Source organism: Molothrus aeneus, chromosome 1, assembly GCF_037042795.1.
Source record: "Molothrus aeneus isolate 106 chromosome 1, BPBGC_Maene_1.0, whole genome shotgun sequence".
Taxonomy (NCBI): domain Eukaryota; kingdom Metazoa; phylum Chordata; class Aves; order Passeriformes; family Icteridae; genus Molothrus; species Molothrus aeneus.
Window position 1 is genome coordinate 52,679,341 of NC_089646.1, and position 15,952 is coordinate 52,695,292.

General features: G+C 42.4%; 1 protein-coding gene across 1 annotated transcript in view; it reads left to right on the forward strand.

Moving 5' to 3' along the window:
* The window catches only part of COA1 (cytochrome c oxidase assembly factor 1), a 53,717-nt gene continuing 37,765 nt past the window's right edge, over positions 1-15,952 (forward strand). Inside the window, exon 1 of the mRNA XM_066572335.1 lies at positions 1-56. The gene's annotated coding sequence lies outside the window, so the exon portion shown is untranslated. The remainder of the gene's footprint in view (positions 57-15,952) is intronic.

Below are 15,952 nucleotides of genomic sequence, written 5' to 3' on the forward strand. Positions count from 1 at the left end.
GCCGGCACCGCAGCAATGGCGGCGCCCGCGTGAGCCCGACGCCGACCGCGGCTGCCGTGAGTGGGGACGAGCGGCAGAGGTCGGGGCGCGGCCAGGGCGGGCCCCGCCGCCGCTTCCGGCGGCACCGCTGCACCCGAGCGAGCCCCGCCGCCCCTCCCGGCGGCCTCGGTCCGGCGCAAAATGACCCTGGGGGGCGGTCGGGGCCCCGCGGGGGCGGGAAGAGGCGGGAGGGGGTTTGTACCGGGGGAGTCCCGTTGGGGCCCGACCACAGCAGCTCCGCAGCGACTGCGGGGAACGGCGGGCGCCTGCAAGGGCGGCGGGGGTCAGACCAGGGCCACCGAGCGGTGGCATCGCGGCGAGGGCAGCAGTGCCGTGAGGCGGGCAGGGGTTTGCTCAGTGACCCTGACAGCCTGAGCACATTTCCTCTCGGGCCCTCTTAGTGGTACTTGCACTGAAGATAGTTCTCGGCCGCCTTCAGAGGAAGAGTGCGAGGCAAATGTATCTAGCGAGCAACAAAGAAAACTTGATACGCGCAGACTAATCAGAACTACGGCAGAAAAGATCTCTTGTTGTTTAAAACAAGCACGGGCCCACGGTGCCCTGTACTGTGGGGAGCTCGGTGGCAGGAGCACAGCCAGCGGAAGTGTGAAGATGTAGGGCAAACATAAAAAAAGTTGGTTGCAGTGACTCATGCACATAGTAAGGAATCTACAGTCAGATTTATTTTGTTATTCAGGTACAGGTGGTGAAGCAGTCGGGTTGTCTTGAGTAGGTTTAATGTTCAAACACTGCAAAGGAAAGGGATTGCTATGATTCTCTATAAAAATTGGAACTTCCCTGTTTAAGTCTGCTCTGATCACTGAAGCAAACATGATGTCCCCTATCGCTTCTTATCGGTGAGGCTGGTTGCTCCTGCTTTCCAGCCTAGTTGGTTTCTTTGTGCTCATTTACATGAACTCTTTAAATGCAAGAAGAGAGCATGTAACTTGAAGTATAAGAGTGGCCTGGGTTGCTTCTTTTAGAGCCAGGTTTTTTTTAAGAATTGAAGTGCAGAAACAAATTTCAAAAATCCTCGGTACAGCCTCAAAGGCTGGAGTAATAGCAGGCTGCGACAGCGAGGTGGCCCTGTTCCACCACCCAGCTGTACATCGTGCTGTACCTCTTGCATCAGGCTTAGGGCTCAGCTGGCTTTTTGAAAGTTGATTTTTCCAGTGCATCAAGGCTTTCTGGACACGGCATGCACTGCAGCTGCACAGCCCAGCAGGAGGATGGGATAAGTGTCATGAGCACCCCCATTCCAGCAGCAGCTCCTCAGACCTGCAGTTAAATCCAGTGTTAAACGGCAGCTACTCTTTGTTTTGAGTCTAAGCTTTGACTCAAATTTGAACAGTAAACCGGTGTTTCATATCATGCATAGCCCGTGTCAAGGGTTCTCAAACTTGACTGGGGGTGTGGCAGAGAAAGATGACTGCATGTTGAAAGATAACGAAATACTGCCTTTCTGCCTAGAGATCGTTGTGATATTTAAGACTTGGCAAAAATTGCTGCCCTCACTATCTCAATTATTTAAGTGCTGAAATATCCCAGATCAGCCAAATTCCATTAAACACAAAGTGCAAAGGAAAGTTATCTTGAGCAAGCAATGTACCAATTGTAAAGTTTTTGCCTTTACTCCCCGAGGAAGAAAGGATTCTCATCAAGAGGGGGGGTGAAGAGGTTAGCCAAACTTAATGTGTCATTTTTTTGTTAGATGAGCTTTAACTCTACTGTAAATTGAATGAAAAAACATGGAGAAGGAAGATAAGGAGCTTTTGGGATTAAAAATAAAAATAAACCCCAAAGCCTTCATTACTATCTTACAGCTTTTTCTAAGTAGTACTTTGCTGTTGCAGTTCTGAAATTAATGAAGTATGCATGGATTATTGCTGAATGTATTTTACTTCAAAGCTGGTTATTCCCCAGAAGTCAGAGGCTTTGCATTTCTGTTAACACAGTACTTTCCAGACCACTTTTCTAATACAAACTTCTGGGTTTTGACTCAATGCCAGAGGAGCAAAATAGCACCCTTACCTTTGCAGCTGTGACCACAACATAAAATCAAGCAGGAAGAAGGGCTGATGCTGGCGGTTGTTTTCGCTACACTTAACGCACCTTAAGAGTTGGAGCTCACACAAAGAGATGGGCCCCCTCACACCCTTCCTAAGCAACGTGGCTGTTAGAAAAGCACTTGGATTTTCTTTATAGCCTTAGCCAGCACAGGTGACTGCATCTTGTCTGTTAAGCAGCCCAGCTCCCCCTGTGTGAGCATTGCTGTCGCACAGCAGCTTCCCCCGTTTGCCTGTGCTGCCTTACCCAGGCTGCAGCACAGCCCTCAGAGGATGGTTTGGTAGCAGCCCAGCTTGTGGTTCTGGGAATTAGGAGGAGGCTCTAGAAGGGTGGCTGCATCAGCTCTAGACAACTTTTGTGTGTAGATTTCTTTGCTTGTCCAACTGCCAGCTGTACAAGTGCCACTAAAACAGAAGTCAACAAGTGATGTGTGTAAATACCTACCTTGAAATGCTTGCATATTCAAGCAAGTGGGCGGCAAGTGGGGGAAGAAAGGCACTAGCTGGATTTTTCTATTTCTCTGTACTGCTGTTAGTGACTCAGTCTACAGTTTTGACCTGTGATTTTGCATAACTGGGGAGGTTGCAGAAAAAGTCTATATTATGTCTCAGTTTCTGGGAGGAGCAGTTATATGACCATCAGGCTACTGTGGGTGCTAACCTCTTGGGGATGCAGTTTTACTTTTTTCTACTCAGCATATTGTAAGGAATAGAAAGTTCTTGAGAGTATACTTCTGAAAAGCTACCTGATACACAAGAATATCGGAATATGTTAGTAAAATTTCAAGTTCTCAGTTCAGCATAGTTCAGTCTTTTCCCTGTTGTGAGCAACTTGAAAAAGCATCACCAGGTATTTAATTGTGACATTTGTCTTTTAGCATGTTATGAGGATCCTTTCTGGTATTAGAATGTCGTAAGTGACAGAACCCTTTCATCTGCTGTGGTGCAGTGGTGGTTTTTTAACAACTGCACCAGTAGTTGAATTTAACAGTAATAGTAGTTGAATTTAACCACCCCAACCCCCTTTCCCCAGGGCAGAGTAATTTACTTTTCTCGGTGTTTAAGTGTTTTCACTAAGTGTTTGCATAGCATACCACCAGCTAAAATACATAGTCCCTATTTCCAGATCTCTCTGAGAGTACTCTGCATGTCTTCAGTACACAGCAGATAATAGGGGCTTTGCTCTGCCTTTCTTATCCCTCCCTTCACCATATAAAAAGTCAGTCCTGCTATTAATTTGATCACTACATTAAACATAGTAAGCCTAATTATCCATTACAGCAAAATATATTCTGCCATCATGATATTAGACCTCTTATGGAGGCAAGTGAAGAGGGAATGTTTTGGTTTTTTCCTATCTGTAGCTGTATCTGCTTTGAAGATTGGCTTTGTAAGCTTTCCCATTAACTAACAAAAAGATAGAAATCTTCCACATCCCTGTGTGCCTTCTCCAGATGTGGATTAAGTTCATTAATGGCAACAGTAATCTCCCAGACTGTCTGACAGGTGTTGATCTGTGCACCAGCACTAGTGCAGATTCTCACTTTGATGATGTTAAATGAGTGAGAGGAGAGCCAAGAGCGTGGGTTTGAAGCAGATTGTCTCCATGTAGTGCACTTTGACTTGAACTTGAAGTTCTCAGATGGATCACCGGCTGCACCACCAGTGAATGCTCAATACTCTCCACAACTCATTGGTGGTAAAGTCCACAACTCTCCACTACTCAATGGTGAGGGCAGGGCAAGAGCTAACCTAAACCAACTACACACACGGAACCCATAGTGGGAACACAGCCCTCAGCATCAGGTATTTTCATTTGCAGACTCATGCTTATTCCTGATATAGACATAGCCAGCAGTAATTATAAGAATCCAGTCTAGCATTAAAATAATTAAAATTGACCTCTTGAACTCCCCCAAAAGGAAGACCCATAAGAAGTAAGAAGTAGGAATATCCATAAGGAAATTTGATCCAACAGAAGTCTAAAACAGTCCCAAAAGACCTCACAGCACTCCTTTTCAGTCTTTTAGCAGTCTACAGGAGCCTCCACAACTGGTTGTGTGGTATTGGTGAACACCAGAAACTGAAGGTGTAAACACAGGGTGATACACCAAGATCTGGACTACTCGAAAAGACATGGTCATCTGAACAACATTCATTTTGGTGTAACACGAGGGATCCATTGCCTGAGGCTGGGAAATGTGTGTAGGTTACCTGAGAGGTAGGCTGAAATAAAAAGATACTCAGAGTACAGAGGCATTTATGGATACAGATAGTTCAGCTTGGTTATAAGTAAGTAGAAGGAATGCGAGTCTTACAGAGATAAAAGTAAATAGATTTGTCCTGTCCTGGCAGAAGAGAACCACAAAAGAAGTTTTAACATTAAAACCAGGCACAGAAACAAAAGTTAAAAGGTTAGAGAACTGCAAAAACCTGCTCTGGAAAGCATGCGAGATAAGAGTGATTAGGATTCATTTGATAGGCTTAGGGGAAATTCAGATACTTTCCATACAGGTGTGGGTTTTTTTAGAGATTGCTGCTGAGCTGCTATTCAGCTTGCTGGGAGAAAAAGTGTAAGCCAGTAGGGGAGAGACAGACCTTGCCAGGTAAAGAGTAAAGGATGATTTAGATGGACACACAGTGAGGAAAGCAAGCATGAAATACCTTATTTAACAGGATGATGTTTTTTCCTGAGGTCTAAAAATGAGGAACTATTATCTTGAAAATCCTTCATGTCTTGTCAGCACAATACAGACATCACTAAGTCATACCTATAAGCCTTGCTTACTCTGTTTTCTGGTATAATTTTCTTCTGGCTCCTCCACAAAATTAAAATTTCTTCAAAATACATGGGGTTAGCATCCCTTCATTGGCCTTGGTGGTACTGGTTGTCCAGTAAGTATCTTATTAATGAGCATTCTGAGGAAGGAGACACAGCTTACCTGTTTACAAAAGTGACACAGCACTGTTTTCCCATTACTTATCACACATTTAACTTCCAGTCAATAAAATCTTTAGGCTTGAATTTTTGCCTTGGCACCTTAATACCATCTCTCCTTAGGATCCTGAAAGCAGCAACATGATGTAGTTCATAAACCAACACATTTTGACTACTGAGTTTGGATGGAAGAATGATGTTGCTTGTTCCACTAGGACTGGAAAGCAACTGTCAGCACTTAGAACTACAATGTGAGCTGCATGTGAGTTATTAGAGCTGCAGCTATCTAAGCTTAATCCTGGCATCCAGGAACATTTCCTTGGATTTTACTGGACAGATACATTTGTGGACACAGCTGTACAAGCGCTGAGAGAGAAAACTACAAGCCTACGTGCTTCAGAGCCTGCACTAATGTTAAAAACATATAGCATGCTAGCACAAGTGAAAGGCAGAGCTGCTATGTGCAACTTGATCATTACATTTGGTCTAGCACTTGCATAGACACAAAACTGCTCTACAAGTGCTGTAGTACAACATTTCTACACGTAGCATGGTTAGAGAGCCCACCTTAACAGGTGCTTCAGAATAAATAGTACTTCTAAGATTTCCTGTGCTGAATAGGAATACATTGAGAAGATGGAAGCCATCACACACCACTTGGGAAAGGGTAATTAATAGCTTACCAAGATCCCTATATATACCACATAACAGTCTTCAATCCTTGTCAAACATAAAAATATATCAAAATTTGAAGCCTAGAATATTTTCACTTAGTTTCCCACCTAAAGTAGCTGTAGGCTTCTGCTTTAAAATTACTCTTCTTAATACTAGAAGCTCACAGGTACCTTCTCTCAAATTTTGGTGCCTCTCCCTTGCTACTTTTTTTAATCTTTCTTCTTTGAGTCTCACAGGTGCAAAGCTTTCAGTTGAATTAACTCTGCCTTATCCAGAGTGGTGAGGAACTTGTTTCTCTGAATATTAATCTTGTTAGGTATGAAGGACTAATGCTTAAAAAAATAAGTTGCCTGAATTTCTGTTACTTTGAGAGTTTGGGGATTTGTTTGTTTGGTTTGTTTTGTTTTTGCAGTCAAAATTCCACAGGCTTCTGAGTAAATGAGTTAACTCCCAGGGGTATACACTGTTAAACACAGGATGTTTGCTTCCCACATTTATTACAAAATCTACAGTAATCTCCACAGAGCTTCCATTTAATTGGAGTTTTGCCACCAACTTAAATAGGTAGCTCAAGTCCAAGTTCATTAACAGTATGGAAAGGTTTACTCCAAGTGTAGGATGTAGTAGAAAGATTAAAAGCTGAGCAGTTGCCTTTACATGGTGAGCATGCCTGAGCTTGATGAGGTTATTTCCTGAACCTAAACTATAAACAAGGAACTGGGCAAAGTTGCAAACCTGCATATGGGATGCATCTGCTGGAAATTATGACAAAAACTAACAATCTTCACCTCACTGAAGTCAGTGAAACGTTTTCCGTGTACTTGATTGGAGCCAGGATTTTGCTGTAGGCACTTACACTTCAGTTTTGCAGGAATTAATGCACATCATACAGTAAATACCTCTGAAAAATGTTTTAGCTCCTCTCCTTCTCAGTTCTCCCTTTTTCTTTAGGATGAGTTTTAAACAGCTTTCATAAAGCTTTTCCATCTCCATTCCTCTTTTTAAATCAGAAATTGAATAGATATCCTTTCAGCATTCTGCTTGAGCAACACCAATAGCATCACTTTTACACTGTATTAATCATTATGCACAATAGTATGGTGTCTTCCATCAGAATTGCAAAGCAGCTAACATATATTAATTAAGTACTGCGTCTCTGTAAGGCGTGTAAGTAATTAATTTTGTAAGCCAATGCCATTTAAAGGTGAGAGAAGGGTGGATTCTCATCTTAGTGAATAGCCTCTTACTCGTTTACAGTTATTTTGTTCCTGGGTGTCTAGACCTGAAGTAAGTTCCTTATGCAGCTTTTGTAATGGCATCAGTAACAGGCACATTTGTGAAACTGAAATTCAAGACATCTCTTGTATTTCCATTATGTGAAAGCATGTTCTCTCAAATTCATTGTCAAATGTAATTGTGGTAAATCAAGTCAGTAGAGAAGATGGGGGAAGAATTTGAGACTTTAGCTCCAGCCCTGCCTTCACTTCATCAGAACAGGTGTTCCTAAACTTTTGGTGTCCTATGTTTGCTTTTGTGCAGGTAGCAAAGGACTTCCTAGATGCTACAGGCTTCCTTTTTCCCAGGCACATTTACTCTTTGCACCTGGAAATCATATTTAGGCAAATTTTGAGGGCTTCATAAATTTGTCTGGGCTTTCCAGATGTGTGGTAGCTGGAGAGAGCAGACTCTTCTGAGCTGGTTGCTGCTTGCCTGGGAACTCTGGATGTGAGCACTGTGGGCACACACAGCAGCTACAAGACATGAAGCCCCTCACAGGAGCAGCTCTGTGTGTGTGCTGTGCTGTCCAGCCATGCGTATGAAGTGCAGCACATCAGAAACAGCAGACTTGATGCAGACGTGGCTGTGCAGTCAGGCCCACTCTTTCATGGGGGAACTACATAGTTATTTGCATATGGATTATACTTCTCCTGTTCCTGTGTGTTGCAGATGCTGCATATATACACATATATATATATGCATATATACACAGTTTTTTCTATCCATGAAATCCTCTGCAGACCTATGGGATTTCTACCTTTCTAGTTTGCACCCTGATATACACACTCCTCCAAAGAACAGAGCCCTTGCTTGTTCTACCTCTCCTGTCAATTCCCCCTTCCCTTCTAATAACAAGTCCTTGCAATAAGACAGTTCTTCCATGAGACACCCTCAGACAATTTCAGTTCGCACAGGAGGGAGACATGGCAGTGTTTTTTCTCTCCTCAGGAGTCCTTGGTCTTGGTAGTTCTGCTACTTACCATGCCCTGGTTCTGACATGTGTTGGATCTCTCCATTAGCCACTTTGACCTGTTAGCCTGGAAGAAAAACAGCAGGAAGGTGGGTAGCTTTCTCTGGTGTAGTGAGGAAAATAGCTGACTAAATGACAGATAGGAGGTAGAGGATCAGCAAATTTGCTGATGATGCCGAGCTGTGAGGTGTGGAGGGAAGCGATGACACTTGGCAGGCTTAAGAGGTAAGCCTGTGTGAACCTCATGAAGTCCAACAAGGCCAAGTGCAAGGTGTTGCAGATGGGTTGGGGCAATCCCAAGCACAAATAGGCTGGGCAGAAAATGGATTGAGAGCAGCCATGGGGAGAAGGAGTTGGGAGTGTTGGTAGACAAGAAGCTTGACCTGACCCGATGTGCACTTGCAGCCCAAAAATCCAACCATGTCCTCGGCTGCATCCAAAGCAGTGTGGCCAGCAGGTCCAGGGAGGGGATCCTGCCCCTCTGCTCTGTTCTCATGAGACCTTATGTAAAATGCTTTGTCCAACATAAGAAGGACATGGACCTGTTAGGACAAATCCAGAGGAGGGCTATAAAGATGCTCAAAGGGCTGGAGTACCTCTCCTGTGACAACAGGCTGAGAGAGTTGGGGATGTTCTGGCTAGAGATGGAGACCTCCAGGGAGACCTTAGAGCAGCTTTCCTGTACCTAAAGGGGATCTTTAAACAGCTGGAGAGAGACTTTTTTACAAGGGCCTGTGATGATAGGACAAAGGGGGATAGTTTTAAACTGAGAGTGGGTTTACATTAGATATTAGGAAGAAATTCTTTACTGTGAGGATGTTAAAAAATTGGAACAGGTTGTCCAGAGAGATGCCCCATCCCTGAAAGTATTCAAGGAAAGATTGGATGGGGCTTGAGCATCCTCTTCTAGTAGTAAGCATCCCTGACCATGGCAGGGGCTTTGGAACTAGGTGATCTTTGAAGTCCCTTCCAACCCAAATGATTTCTGTCATTCTATGATCAGGGGAGTACTGAGATGTTGCAAGTGCAGCTGAGAGAATGGCAAAGAGATTGAGAGACCTGACCTCTCACTTTTGCAAGGGACTTGATAGATAAACTTAACTGCCTGTGAAGTGGTAATTTGGTTTGTTTCTTTTACAGAACAGAGGTCCTACATTGCCTCTTTTTCTCTACTCCTTGAAAATGTCATTCAGTCTGGGAAAATTTGGATGAATTCAGTTTTTCGTCACACCACCACATTAGAATAGTATATTTGGAAGGGTTATCAAGGATTTTCTACATTGCTTTCCTACAGGCATTGTATATAAGCTTTCTTCCATATGTTTTGGTGGCTTCACACCAGTTGGGTTGTTTTTCACTGCTATTCATATGTTGGAGGCTAAAACCATTGCTATAATCATGTTCATAAACCTTTATGATTTTTAAACATGCTTAATCTGATTCAATGTTATCCTCAAAAATACTTTGAATCCATTATCTTGCTCTGTTGAATTAGTTTTGAAATTTTACCTAAAGCTAAATACACCTCCCATGTTTTGTTGAAACTGCTTTGAAATTAAACAGAAATTTGAGAAGCTTCTGTTGGCTGCCTCAGAGTGTCAAGCACGTGAAATATTCCTCCCACCCCCCTGGAAAATTAAGAACTAAAGAAATAATTCCCCCCCCCCTACTTATAGCTAGATTTGAACTGGAAGAACATAAAATCACACTATGATGAAATTCTGATTTTTCATTCAGTATTGTTTGAGAAATGATGGAAGAATTCAGTGCATTAATAAAGCAGTTTAGACACCCGTCTGCCACAGTGGTGGAGCTCAGAAGATCAAAAGAACATTCTCATCTGCTTGACACACACACACCCAGTGTTTGTTCATTAATGGCATAATTTTAGTGTAGGTTATAACTGTACACATCGTACAACAAAGCGTTGCCATGAAGTCCCCTGTCCCTAGGGAACAGAAGGAGCAGAAAAAATAGTGGTTGATTAAAGCATTCTCAGCAGCTGAGAACATCCCTAGCACTGACAAGTTTTACTGTGAACTGAGAAATGGTGGGAAGAATAACTGCTCACCATCATTTTCATTTGATGGTATTGTTCAGAATAAATCCCCCACTGGTAGAATAATCCCTAATAAGAAGTGTTCTAGCTTTCAGAAGTCATGCTCTCAAAGCATACACAGTGGGGAGATGTTGTAGTATCAGTGCTCAAAAAAAAATATGCACAAATTGGTTTGGGGCTGCCCATCTGTTTTGGTGACAGAAAGTGAAGGTCTAGATATGTGTGTCTTAAACCAAATATGACCCACTTTAGGTTCTGAAGTAAAAGAGAGTTTGTCCTTCCCTGACAGAGACAAGATCCATTGTGTTTTTCCTGACACTCATTCCATAGGGTCTCTAAAGACCCAAACCTAACTGAAAAGCAAAAAGCCCGTGGCAGGGAGTGGAGGGGTTGGAACCAGACAACCTTTAAGGTCCCTTCTAATGCAGACCATACCATTATTCTATGATTTGCTTACTGGTTTTGCAATTTTAGAAAATAAATTTTCTCACCTCTAGTTTAGGAAAATCCCAATTGTAATGAGGTTAACTGGGTGGATTCCAGATCCCACTCATTCCTTGCATGGTAGCATTGACTTAGTGGCAGAGCACCAGAAACGAATCTGGGCCTTTCTCTGCATGAAAGTGAAAGTTTGCTAGGCGGGCATTTCAGCACGCAGGGTAACATGCCTTTGGATCACACACAGCTAATCCTCTTTGTACTTTGCTGACTGTAACCTGCTTAGTCTTACATGAAATGTATTCGTCGTCTTTTCCTGAGGCTGATCCAAAGCCTGTTGAAGTCAGTGGAAAGGGTCCAGATATTTTTTCAGTAGTTTTGGAGCTGACTCTATATGAACAGCTGGTCTAGCACTGAGTCTTGTAGTTGAAAGACAAGGAAAATAAGCAGCAACAAACCACATTGGACTCAGTGCTGTATTAAATATATAAATGAAAGTAACGTGAAACTTGTAAAACCAGACTGGACAAAACACTCTGAAACATGCTGCAGGGAACAGTCTAGTGCTACCAGGGGAATAAGTTAGCTATTTAATGATTTCTTTTCCATAGCTTTTACTTTTCCACATATTCTGTAATGTAACAGTACTTTTTTTCTCCTTGGGCAAATAGCTGTCAGACAGCAGCACTGGAATGAGAACATATGTAGAGTTTGCTTTTATCTTACATTACAAAAGAAGTATGAATACCTTCTGTTATTCCAGGTATAAAATTACAGGTGTCAAATCATTTGGTGCTTTAAATCCTGTGCCAGAAAAGTAATCCAGTAAAAATAGCTATGTTCTGTCAAAGCGGAGCAGTTAGTATTGTTATTACAGTTTCTTGCATGGCTCCAACAGGGTAAGATGGCAAAAACAAGTGTAAAAGACCCGCAAGAAACTTGCCTGGTATCACCCAGAACATAGAAAGACAGGAGGATGGAAACGAGGTAAACCTAATGACCCAAAGTGAGAATCTGCCTGGTCTGATTTACAGTTGGTTTGTACTTTAAAAATGCTGTTAAACAAAAGCTGGTTAACATCTTAGGGGCTGATTCTTACCCAGAGACCCCATAGAGTTAAATTAAAGAGTAATTTGTGCCGGGTTCTGGGTGAGTATGTGGTTGATCCTCTGTCCTAAGGAGTGTACCATTTAAAAAGTAGAACAATATTTAGCTGGAAAGGTTGAAGAATTTTACCATCTCCACATTACAGGTGGGAGTGCAAAACAGGGGTGTAGAAGTCTTGGCTGGGTTAAACAGTCTGGGTCTGAGTTGTCTGTGGCAGTAAACCCCTAAGTCCTGTCAAGTGCTTTGCAAACAAGGCCATCCATACCTAACTATGGTATCGCTGTGAAGTTGTGAATGAATGTATGTAGTGAAGTTTCCTGTGGACCTGAAGTAAAATAGGAGATACAAGAACAGGTCATAGCAGAGCTATGGGTTTTGGTATGTGAATTTCTCTCAAAAGATTGTGAAGAGCCAGACACACTTTATACAGCTTCTGGAATTTAGGTTAATACTTTTGTTGTCCATTCCACAAAAGCCAGGACAGAAGAAAATTTAAATAGCAGATTATGTTTGCTAGGGGGCAGAAGAATCACTGCATTTAATGCTCTTTTCAGGTCTTCAGAGCTACAGTGAAACCTGGACAGAGACAGCTTGATTTGCTAAATTGGGAACATACTGCTTCAGTCAGTATGGATGTTAGGAAGCTAATTAAAGGACATAGCAGCTGACAAGTGAATCTTCAATCCCTGTCAAATCCCTTAAGTTTATGACAAGTGTGAAGCAGTTTCTATATAAAAGAAATTTTTACTCCTGAATTCATATGTTTCCAGATGAAATGTGTTTATTTTCATGGTAATAATCAGAACACATTTTACTTAATGTTTTTAGGATGAATTTTGTCTGCTTCATAAATCACTCCCCAAATCCCAGCTCTCTTCTCCTACTTCTTGAAAACCATGGGAGTCATATTAGTTGTCCACACTGGTATTTTAAGTAAGTGGCGTGAAGGGTGTGTCAGGCTGCATAGTATGCTGCTGAACAGCAGACCAAATCCTGGTGCTTAGAGGCTGCAGTTGTGCTGAAAGGTCAGAAACACCAAGGACATGTAGTGTACCAAAACTTGCCTGTCCTGAGATAGTGAGGAACAGTAACACGTGTTGATTTACAGAAAAACTTTGGTTCCTTTTTTTTTTTTCCTTTGCAAACCACATGCTCTTGCTGTATATAAATATCTCATGCTGCAATGATTAAATTCATTTTAGGTTCATTTCCGTGAATCTGTGAAAAGACTGTGCCAAAACCCAGAATCAGCTATGAAGGATAAATTGTGGGTTTTTTTTAATTTCTGAAAAAAATCAGTAGTACGTTGTGAGTTAGTACATCAAAGGATGCATCTAGTGTACCTCGGTATGCTGTAACGTGAGCTATTTGTTCAAAAGTTAGCTCTAGTTAACTAACATGACCATTCATTCTAAAATAAGCACTCAGGCAGTGTTTGCTCCCAGGCAAATACTTGTTCTGCTACAGTTCCTGCTCGGCTCAGCTGCCTCTGATCCCCTTTGCAAGTGCCGAAGTTGTTAGCCTTTGTAGTCATGAGAGTTAATTACCACTCATTTTGTTCACTTTTCTGCATGGCCAAAAGCTTTTATGTCTTCTACATGATTTGGGAGTGGAAAGACTTGCCTGCATTAAGGGACTGTTTCTTATGCAATATGTGATTAATAGTTGCCCAGAAGTGGTCTGCCACATGTGTGCTGGCAGGTTGGTGGCTGTGCAGCTGCACTGCTCATTACATGGCTGGGCTGGGTAAGCACATTGCATCTGATGGTGCAGATAGGCAGGAGTTAGAGGTTAGGTAAACTGGGCCACCTGGACTGTGGTGGCTAGATGTTGCATCTTGGGGACAGATGGGATGGATCTGCTGGGGTTGGAGGCTGGACATGTGGAGAGAACACCTAGGAGCTATGATATGGGGCAGTCAGTGAGGAGCAGAGGAAGAAGTTAATAGCAGGCTAAAGCAATAGGCTTTAGCAGTCAGGCTGTAGCAGTCAGCTGTGCACAGCGTGGCCCTTTAGTATTGGACTGGATCCCTTAGTTTTGGGAATGTTTGTGTAGTAGGAGAGGAGCATGAATTATTGTTTAGCTTTCATATCAGTCCAAGAAAACTAGGTTTATCTCCCAGCTCAAAAGCATTGTCCCCACAGAAATGGATATTCAAACACAGTGCTCTTTAGAGTTTGTGGCCTGTAGTAGCAGGAAGCTCAAAAGAGACTGCATACTTTTAGTATCTCTAAGCTCTGGAGATTTTCCCTTGATTTATGTTTTTCCTTTTCAGCTAAATAAACCATAGCAAAAAGCCTTTCACTGTGTGCTAAGATATTCTCAAGTGCTCTTGTTTCCAAGGATGACTTTAGTGGGGGCAGCGATGCAGTCTCAGAACAGAGCTCTTACGTGTCCCAGTTACAGAATTACTTCCCGTGCTGCTGACAGCTTGATTTGTGAAAGAAAAAGAATAGCAAAACAAAACTCAACCCACAGCCTGTGCAAGAGAGAAAAACACAGACTTGCTGTGCTTTAGGGAAAGTGTCAGACACAAACATTTCAAAGGAGGAAAGTCTCTAGTCTTCATGTGTATGATTAAAATCCTTTTACAAGAGTAAGTCACATAACTGTAACTATTTTTAAGGTTTAAAAGTTTCCTGTTTTATACCTATGGGATAAGTCTGTGCAGCTAGCTGGAGGCCAATTTTAACCTTGGACCATTGAAATCTGTTGACCTGTGGTTTGGTACAGAGCGGGCCATTGTTGTTTTTTTTCCTACTTTGAAATAAGGGATATCTGGGAAACCTCTAGTAATGCCACCCCCCAAACCAAAAAAATCCACATCTGACTGTGTGCTAGACCTGCTTTACTTAGCTGCCAAGTGTTGCAAAGTAGCCAGATACTGAAAATGCTGGTAATCAAGAGGATATCAGACACTCATCATTATGTGTTTATACTGAATCTGGTAGATACTAAGAGGACTTAAAGTGCATGTATAATTCCAGAGCTGTTTAGTTCTGGTTTAAGACTAAACAGTAGTTGTAGAAAAAGAAAACTGAACTGAAGTGTTCTGCAGTTGAGCAAGCAATTTTATTTCTAAAGCAAAATCTCATGCACTACAGGGCTCATGATTCAGAAATCTGGTACAGTGCTGAAGGAAGCTGTGTCTTGATTTGCAGCTTATAAAAACAGGATTTTGCGAATAAATGCATTCTTCGGAATTACTGACCAGCAGATTCTTAAATGTGGAGGTCATGACTTTGTCTTGAACAGTAGCCTCCTATGATTACTGTGTACTGTATTTTTATGATAGGTGAGACAGCTTCTTCTGGCTACTTAGTTATGTCACTATTAAATGGAGAAAAGTAATTGGGATGACCTAGTCTGGAAGGGGTAAAGCAAACAGCAAAGCACTGCCATTGGTGAAACAAACTTGCTTTAAGCACATTCTCTAGTTAGTCTGAGTCATCAATCATCAATCATCATTTGTTCTCTTCTTCCTCCTCTGTCTTTCCCTGAGCTGTATTATAAAGCAGTGCCTGTGGCTGGAATCAGGGGTGCACTATCTGGGAGTGGTCCTGAGAGAAGAAAGGGATGGGGACTGTGGGTAGAGACTGAGCCAAGGCACAGAGAGACAAGCAGAGCCTAGTTTGAGTCAAGTGCTGCCTCTTAAAAATAGCTCTGGAAGGCCATATCCAACCATGGATACCATGCAAGCCATGCATTAGTCCAGTAACTTCCTTGGTGCCTGTTCCCTGCACTGCCTGTTCTACCTCTCAAGCCTGGAGTTGCCTCTGTTGCTTCCTCCTGGTGCAGGCTTTGGTCCCAGACTGTGCATTCCTCTCCCTATCATTGCCCCATCCTCAGATGTTCACAGTTGCTCACAGTGCACAATGTTTCCTGAAGTCAGCCAAATACACAGTTTTGAGATGCACTTCTAGCATGTGCTGAGCTCAGAAATCTGCCTTCACCAATTTAATGCCCTTATAGAAACATGTCAGAAATGTTTTTTTTCTCTTAGCATGTCTGTATACACATACATGTATGTTCACCTGTGTATCTGTGTATATGCCATTATCAACAATGAGCATTAAGTGTAGACATCAGGGATGAAATGGACTGTAAAATTTCCATGCCATCTGCCTAAACAGTACACTGGCTGCAAAAAAAATGCTCAGATGTTTATAAAAGCTAGACTGAATGATGATGATGAGGACGATGAGGATATCTCGATGTGGGGGGTGATGATGATGATGTCTCAACTGGCAGACTTTTCTGAAACTCAGAAATGTTTGTTCTGTGATATGCCATTTTTTCAAATTTGTGATGCCAGTTTTCTGCTCTGTTAGAGCACCATGTAGATTGAGCAAAACAAAGTTAGTGCTATGACAAAGTGTTTT